The sequence below is a fragment of the Saccostrea cucullata genome, unplaced genomic scaffold, assembly GCF_032062105.1.
Source record: "Saccostrea cucullata isolate Sc308-1 unplaced genomic scaffold, CSIRO_AGI_Scuc_v1 ctg13334, whole genome shotgun sequence".
Classification (NCBI taxonomy): domain Eukaryota; kingdom Metazoa; phylum Mollusca; class Bivalvia; order Ostreida; family Ostreidae; genus Saccostrea; species Saccostrea cuccullata.
Genome location: NW_026929775.1, coordinates 24,438 through 32,086, shown reverse-complemented (window position 1 = coordinate 32,086; position 7,649 = coordinate 24,438).

Below are 7,649 nucleotides of genomic sequence, written 5' to 3'. Positions count from 1 at the left end.
ATAGCGCGATAATGCGATAGAGCACTGTTGGAGACACGATAGAGCACCTTTTCATCGTTATCGCACTATCGTATCATCGCTATCGCACCATCGCCTTATCGCTATCGTTGCATTGCACTATCGCTTCATCGTCATCGCAATATCACATCATCGTCATCGCGCTATCGCACCATCGCTTCATCGTTATCGCCTCATCGTCATCGCATTATCGCGTCATCGCACCATCTACTCAAATCTAGATTGTGCGATGATGCGATAGTGAACTGCGTGGCCCTATCCGGATTCCATATGCGGGCAATGTATTTTTTCTGCAACAGCTGCTTTCGTTAATTCCAGTAATTACAAACAAAGAAAGCAATTTATTGTTTAAAACACTCGCATTCTCTATCGTGTTCTTAGCAATTTTAAAGTAAACTTAATTGAACTAAAAATGACTCTACTGATTGGAATATCATTTAAAAGTTAAAGTATTTAGTGCCTTCTCGTCTTCTTTCGAATCTTTAGTGGCCCCGTGGGGATCCGGGTTAGAATAGGTCCCCAGCACCCCCTTGCTTGTCGTAAAAGGCGACTAAATGGGGCGGTCCTTCGGATGAGACCGTATAAACCGAGGCCCCGTGTCACAGTAGGTGTGGCACGAAAAAGATCCCTCCCTGCTCAAAGGCCGTAAGTGCCGAGCATAGGCCTAAATTTGCAGCCCTTCACCGGCAATGGTGACGTCTCCATATAGGTGAAATATTCTGGAGAGGGACGTTAAACGTTATATAATCAATCGAATCTTTAGTGCCTTCTCGTACTCTTTCGAATCTTCGTCATTACAGTTTATATGTAACTACTACGTATCTTACGTACGTTATTGAACATATACTCTATTAATTACTTTTATTAGAACTTTATTTCATTTCAGCAGGTCGTACTAAAACTCTAAATTTAGTCATTCATAAATGATTTTAAACCCAAAATATCAAAAGCGTAAAATTAATTTTAGTGGCGTAATAGCCTAATTGTGTGGTCAAAAGCGGAAGGGTAGGCAGATCTGTGATTACTAAATTAAAATAGTTAAAAATGGTGGCCTTCATGCATGAAATCTGCACATTTTATTTTTTATCCAGACTTTGCAAAAATGTTGTGCATTACACCTTTTAAACATATTTTGTTTTCTACATACAGTACTGATAGCCTATTATAAATATCTGATCAAACAAAGACAAAATAGTTCATAAATCACTACACACATTTAAGTTGGATTCAATGATGCCTATTTTCTTACCTCCAACCGTGAAGATTTAGTGTGTCCACCTAATCTTTTGCTACTCATTTTTTTCTTACTATCCAAAAACTTGGCCTTTAAAAAGTCAAGTTTGGACTGTACCTCTGAAGAAGAAAAAATAGAACATTGCCCTTTATTGCATCTTTGATTTACCGTAGTATGACTTAGGTTGAGGACAACATGAAAAGATGTAAAAAATATGGAAAGTTCACATACTGACGAATAAATGACTGATGGACAACAGGTGATCAGAAAAGCTGACTTGAACCTTCGGTTCAGGTGAGCTTAAAATGTAAACTGAAGGCAAGAGTCTAAACTTAGCATCTACATAGTTCTTATAGAAATCATTTAATTATTCAGATGTACTCTTTATGTCTCCAGACTTTCTCTAATAAAAATTTGCATTGTTTATGAACATACATCACTTGCATCATAATGTGACTTCTATCTCATTATTTACCAATAACATATAATTTACTGTACCTTCTCTCTTCTTATGCAAAGATGGACTTCCTAAAGAAAAAGGATAGTCATGATAGATTTTACCTGCTAATATAATATATAATTTAAATGAATTCTTCTCTTTCGTTAAGTAAAACATATATATGTAAAATGTGCTGTCATTAAACAAATACAATTTCTAAATAATTATTCTTCCAAGAAAAAAGTTTTGTAATTTTGAATCATACACGGATATCACCTGTACTTACCATTTGGCGAGAAGCATCCTTTTGCGGACTCATCAAAAGCTGTACTAAGTATAAACAAAGTAGCATATCAAAATATCTATAGGTAAGCTATTCAAACACATACTTTGAAAATTAATAAATGGTCACCAATTTGAAAATATTTACAAGGCCATGCATATATTTATTCATAATTAGTATTTTAGCACATTGTACTTTTGTATCTCATATACATCTGCAGTATTCCTTTGACCATATTAAAACTGATATATGTAAGGTTCAGTAATTACCGTCTTCCTTGGAAGACGGTATTGTATAGTTGAAGTTTTTTACAGTCTTCGGACTATGCACTTCCTCTCTTTTGTGATTGGTAGAAATTGCATGATGAGAAAATTTTCAATTATTTCATTGGTTGAAATGCTGTTCAAGGCAAGGGAGATAACTTTCTGATGATCTATTTTTCGTACGACTTAATAATTTTGCAAGATTCCCAATCTTAAAAAAATGACAAAACGAAATACAAAATTAGCAGTAATTATTTCTTAATAACATGAAATTTTTTATAGCAATAAATAAAAACGTCTCTTTAATTTCATCATAAGTAAAATTTGATAGTTATTGCTTGCAGGCTTTACAATTTGCTATTATTCTTTTCCCCTTTCTTGTTTGAAGAGTGAATGGGAATCAGCCGAGGTTTGCCGAAAGCTCTCGGCCAGTCAAAGTTTACGGAGATGACCGAGCGACAACCGTGGTAGGGCTAATGCCCGTAAAAAGCTAATTTAGAAATACAAAATCAAGAAATTCAAAAGAATTATACGGCCTGTTAAGTATAGATCTGTTTACTGTTTAAAATTGTTGCTAAAGACGGTAAGCTTTTTTGAAAAGCTCTACTTGTAGTTATTTAATATCAAACTTACATTTGATGGCCCTGGTTTGGCTGTGTCAGGTTCTGTTGTTACTGCAATATACATTAATTAACAATAAGTTACAAAGTGGGTTATGTACAAGACTAGTATATTATCTAATGTACTTTATTTTTCATTGACCTACAGTATAATGCATCTCTAACATATTATTAAATTAATGATAATACTACTCTATCGTTATTACCTTTCCTTTTGACACAGACTGGGGCGCCACATGAACCACAAAACTTGTTTGTGGGGCCTAAAACCTCCCCACATTCAATGCAAAACATGGTTCTAAAAAAGAAAATATATAATGAACTGTATATAAAATGAGGTCATAATATAATGAAAATCAATGCTTATAATACCAGATCCAGTACAATCACTAGATATTGCTAGGTACCTTTAATTACCTACATAGCTTTATTTACCTACCTAATCATACTACTATGATAATTGATTGTTAATAATTCAACACAATGTGAAGTAATCATACTTTTCGATGCCTTATCACACACAAGGTGGACTGGTATACATTATACAATTATTGACTTTTGATGAGGTCTACTCGTGACTATACAGACCTGGTCAGGTATTGGTTGACCGAGGCCGAAGGCCGAGGTTAACCAATACCTGACCAGGTCTGTATAGTCACGAGTAGACCGAATTCAAATGTCAATAACCGTTTTATTAAATGATGAGGAATTTTACAACACTACTGACTCTTTCATTCTTGTCTCCATCAAATATAAACATCCATAATGTAAAGTGTAATTACACTTTTTACATGTTGATATACTTCAACAGCTAAACAAATATTAGTTAAAAAAAAAAAACAATATTAACAAACAATAAATACTCAACCATTTACTTTCAAACGTTCGTAATCTCCTTGGTAATGGCGTCTGACATGTTTACATTCACATCGACACATGCTTTGAAACACGCAATCTGATTGGTCGAAAAAGCTGTAAGCAAATCTATGGTTGAGAGGGAAAACCCGTATAAACCTCACAGAACGTAATTTGAGGTGAACTCACTCTGAGGTACACACCAGTAAATGGCGTCTAGACCAATCAGAGAGCACCAAAATTCCTTATCATTTAAAAATTACTGATTTACAGTCAAGTCGTACACAGACCAACTCGTATACAGGTCAACTCGTATAAAAATTTTCCGCATAATCGTTATTATTGTTAGCCTATTTACAGAAAATGGATACTTATAACCGTTTTAGACAATGAAAGTCATCTTTTTCTCTAAAATATTATATAACTTAATCTTCTCTTAAATGATATCATCTGTTGTAGGAATATTTTTTAACGTTATGAATATATTAATTATCATGTTTAATATTTGACATAAATTGTACTTGATTATATATGCATATGAAATTTTTGTATACGATTTGACTTTAGCATACCGGGAATTTTTGTGTACGTTGTTTATACGGAAATTTTTGTATACGAGTTGCCCTAACAAAAAAATACTATAGTTTACTATACTTAACTATAGTACCAAAGTTACAACTTTGAAACTTTGATTTACTATGGTTAAAACTTTGGAATTTTGATTTACTATAGTGAAAACTTTGGAACTTTGATATACTACAGCAAAAACTTTGGAACTTTGATTTACCATAGGGAAAACTTTGGAACTTTGATTTACTATGGTGACAACTTTGGAACTTTGATTTACTATGGTGACAACTTTGGAACTTTGATTTACTATGGTTTAAACTTTGGAACTTTGATTAACTTTAGTGAAAACTCTGGAACTTTGATTTACTATTATAAGTGAAAACTTTGGAACTTTGTTTAACTATGGTGACAACTTTGGAACTTTGATTTACTATGGTGACAACTTTGGGACTTTGATTTACTTTAGTGAAAACTTTGGAACTTTGATTTACTATGGTGACAACTTTACATTTTCTGAAATGTCAAGAATAAGATTTATTAAATCTTAAAAGAACGTTAGAAAAACCCGACCCGTCCCCTAAAAGAACAAAGTACAAGAAATGAATTTTAATGGAAAAAAATTGTCCTTGCACCGATAAATAAGCAATATTTATTATTATTTATGGAGAAAAAAATTACTATAAGATAAAAATTCCGTCATTAAGAATCAAATTTTTTGGTTCATTAACTTCAGTCAACATGTTTTATTCTAACGTTTATTGTAAATATTGTATTTAAATTAATTACTTTTTGCATATTTACATGAGATGAACAATATAAATCAGCCCAAACAAACCAAACTCATCACCCTTAAAACAGATCAATAATAAAAAAAAAATTAATAAAAAACATACAAAAACTTTAATACTTTAATTAACTATAGTAAAAACTTTGGAACTTTGATTTACTATGGAAAAAAAACTTTGGAACTCTGAATAACTATGGTATAAACTTTGGAACTTTGATTTACTATGATTAAAACTTTGGAACTTTGATTTACTATAGTAATAACTTTGGAACTTTGATTTACTATGGTGAAAACATTGAAACTTTGATTTACTATAGTAAACTATAGTCAACTATAGTATTTTTTTTTGTAAGGGTGGTCTGTGTACGACTTGACCGGACTCCCATTTACTCAAACTTCTATTTTCACTCTAGTTTACTGATTCTTTACCATTCATTTATAATGCAGTGTCTCGAATAGCCCTTGTTTCCCAGCTTCTCACGATGAAACTAGTTGATGAAAAGTGGTCACATAAACTGTTATCAATTCATTAAAGATTCAATAATGACAGAAAGTCTAGCTTAATGTCATATGATTTCTATGTTGTATGTCATCGAGCTAATGACATTATTTATTGAACGTCCCTCGTAGCTATAATCGTATGTTATGAGATTAACATATCATCAATTTATTCCAAATAAGCTCAGGTGATCATTTTGGCCAATATGCTTCTTTATCTATATTTTTTTTTGCCCCCTAAAAATTTCAGCTTTAATCAACAGGAAGTCATTTTTCTACGGGGGTCATTTTTCTTCACGTGGGTTCTGCCAATTTTTAGGTTGGTGACACTTTTTCTACGGGCAAAAGGGTAATATTTCTACGTCGAATAATGACCGGGGGTCATTTTTCGCTGTCGAAAAATGACCCCCGGTCATTATTCGATGGGGGTCATTATTCGTCTTTACACCGGCACATTCAGAGAAACGTAATCACGGTAAAGCTGGCCGATTCTTGGTCTTTTTATATCTTGCCGATTCTGAATCTAGATCTTATCAAATCTTGGGAAGTAAATCCTGATCTTTTGACATCTTGGGAAATTAGTCTTTGTCTTTTGAAATCTTGGGAAGTGAATCGTGACTGCGTTTGTCAGTGATGTATCTTGGCGCAATGCTATCTTGGCCGAATCCCGGTCCTATAAAATCTTGGGAAGTAAATCTTGACTGCGTTTGGAAGTAATGTATCTTGGCCAATGCAATCTTGGGATAGAAAATCATGGCCTAGTCAAGATGTAAAACATGGGATATATCTTGACTAGGCCAGCAGACCTGCCTACCCTTCCGCTTTTGGCGTAATTCTTCCGCTTTTTACCACTATATTACGCTGTTACGCCATACAAATGAATATTACGCTTTTTAAACTTATTCTTGCAAATTTGCGTAATATAAATCTTTTAGGAACGACTTACTTCTGGGTTTAAGTACGACCTACTAATATGCAAATGAGAAGGTCCTTAAAATGTTTTATTATATATGCGAAGTTGTTCAAGACCTGTAATGATTGTTTGATACAGATTACTCTTGACAAACATGGCATCTAAGCGCGCAGCAGATGAAAACAATAATCTGACTAGTAATACCGATGCAAAACGAAAACGAGTTTTACAAAAGTACAAAGTGGAATACCACCAGGTTTGGGATTGTTTGGGACCCTCAACAAAAGGGGATGATTTTGTTCACTGCAGTGTATGTAACAGCGATTTTTCCATTTCGCACGGAGGCAAGTTTGATTGTCGTAGACACATTGAGCGGAAAGTTCATCAAGATTTTTTGAAAATTAGGAACGAAAACAAACACGTGAAAGATTTTTTCACTGACCCAGTAAATAACAATCCTGTATTACACAAACAAAGAAATGTGACGAAAGCTGAACTTTTATTATGTGATGTGGTGGCTCAAATGAATCTTTCCATCAGTTCAGCACCAGCACTTTTAGACACGATGAAACAGATGTTTCCTGATTCAAAGATAGCACAAGGTATGGTTGAATTTGATTTTCTACTTGAAATAAATAACATTATTTTCACACTATTTCACATTGTTTTCTTTACTTACAATAAAAGTAAACTCTTCTTATTATAGAAATGACATGTGGTCGGAGTAAAGCCACGGAATTCATTAAGCAGTTAAGTTATGTCCGACAGGAAGAGTTATCAAAGCGCATGAATGGGACATTTACAATTTCAACTGATGGCAGTACAGACGAGAAGAGTAAACAATACCCAATTGTTGTAAGGACTTATTGCCAAAGGTCTGGTATGGTGAACTCAGAATTATTAAGTGTTCCAATATGTAAAGGATCTGCCACAGGTGAAAATATCTTCAATTTGTTGGATGAAGAACTATCCAGGAGAAACATATCATGGTCTAACTGTTTATCTCTTGGATGTGATAATGCCAGCGTTATGACAGGACACAACAAGAGGTCCATGGGCCACATCGATCACCTGAGCACCAAGGGTAGGACTAGTATAAAATGGCTTTTTATTGTAAAGTTTAAATCCAAAAGTAGTCCCATGACCAATCATGGATTTGCTTTTTTTTA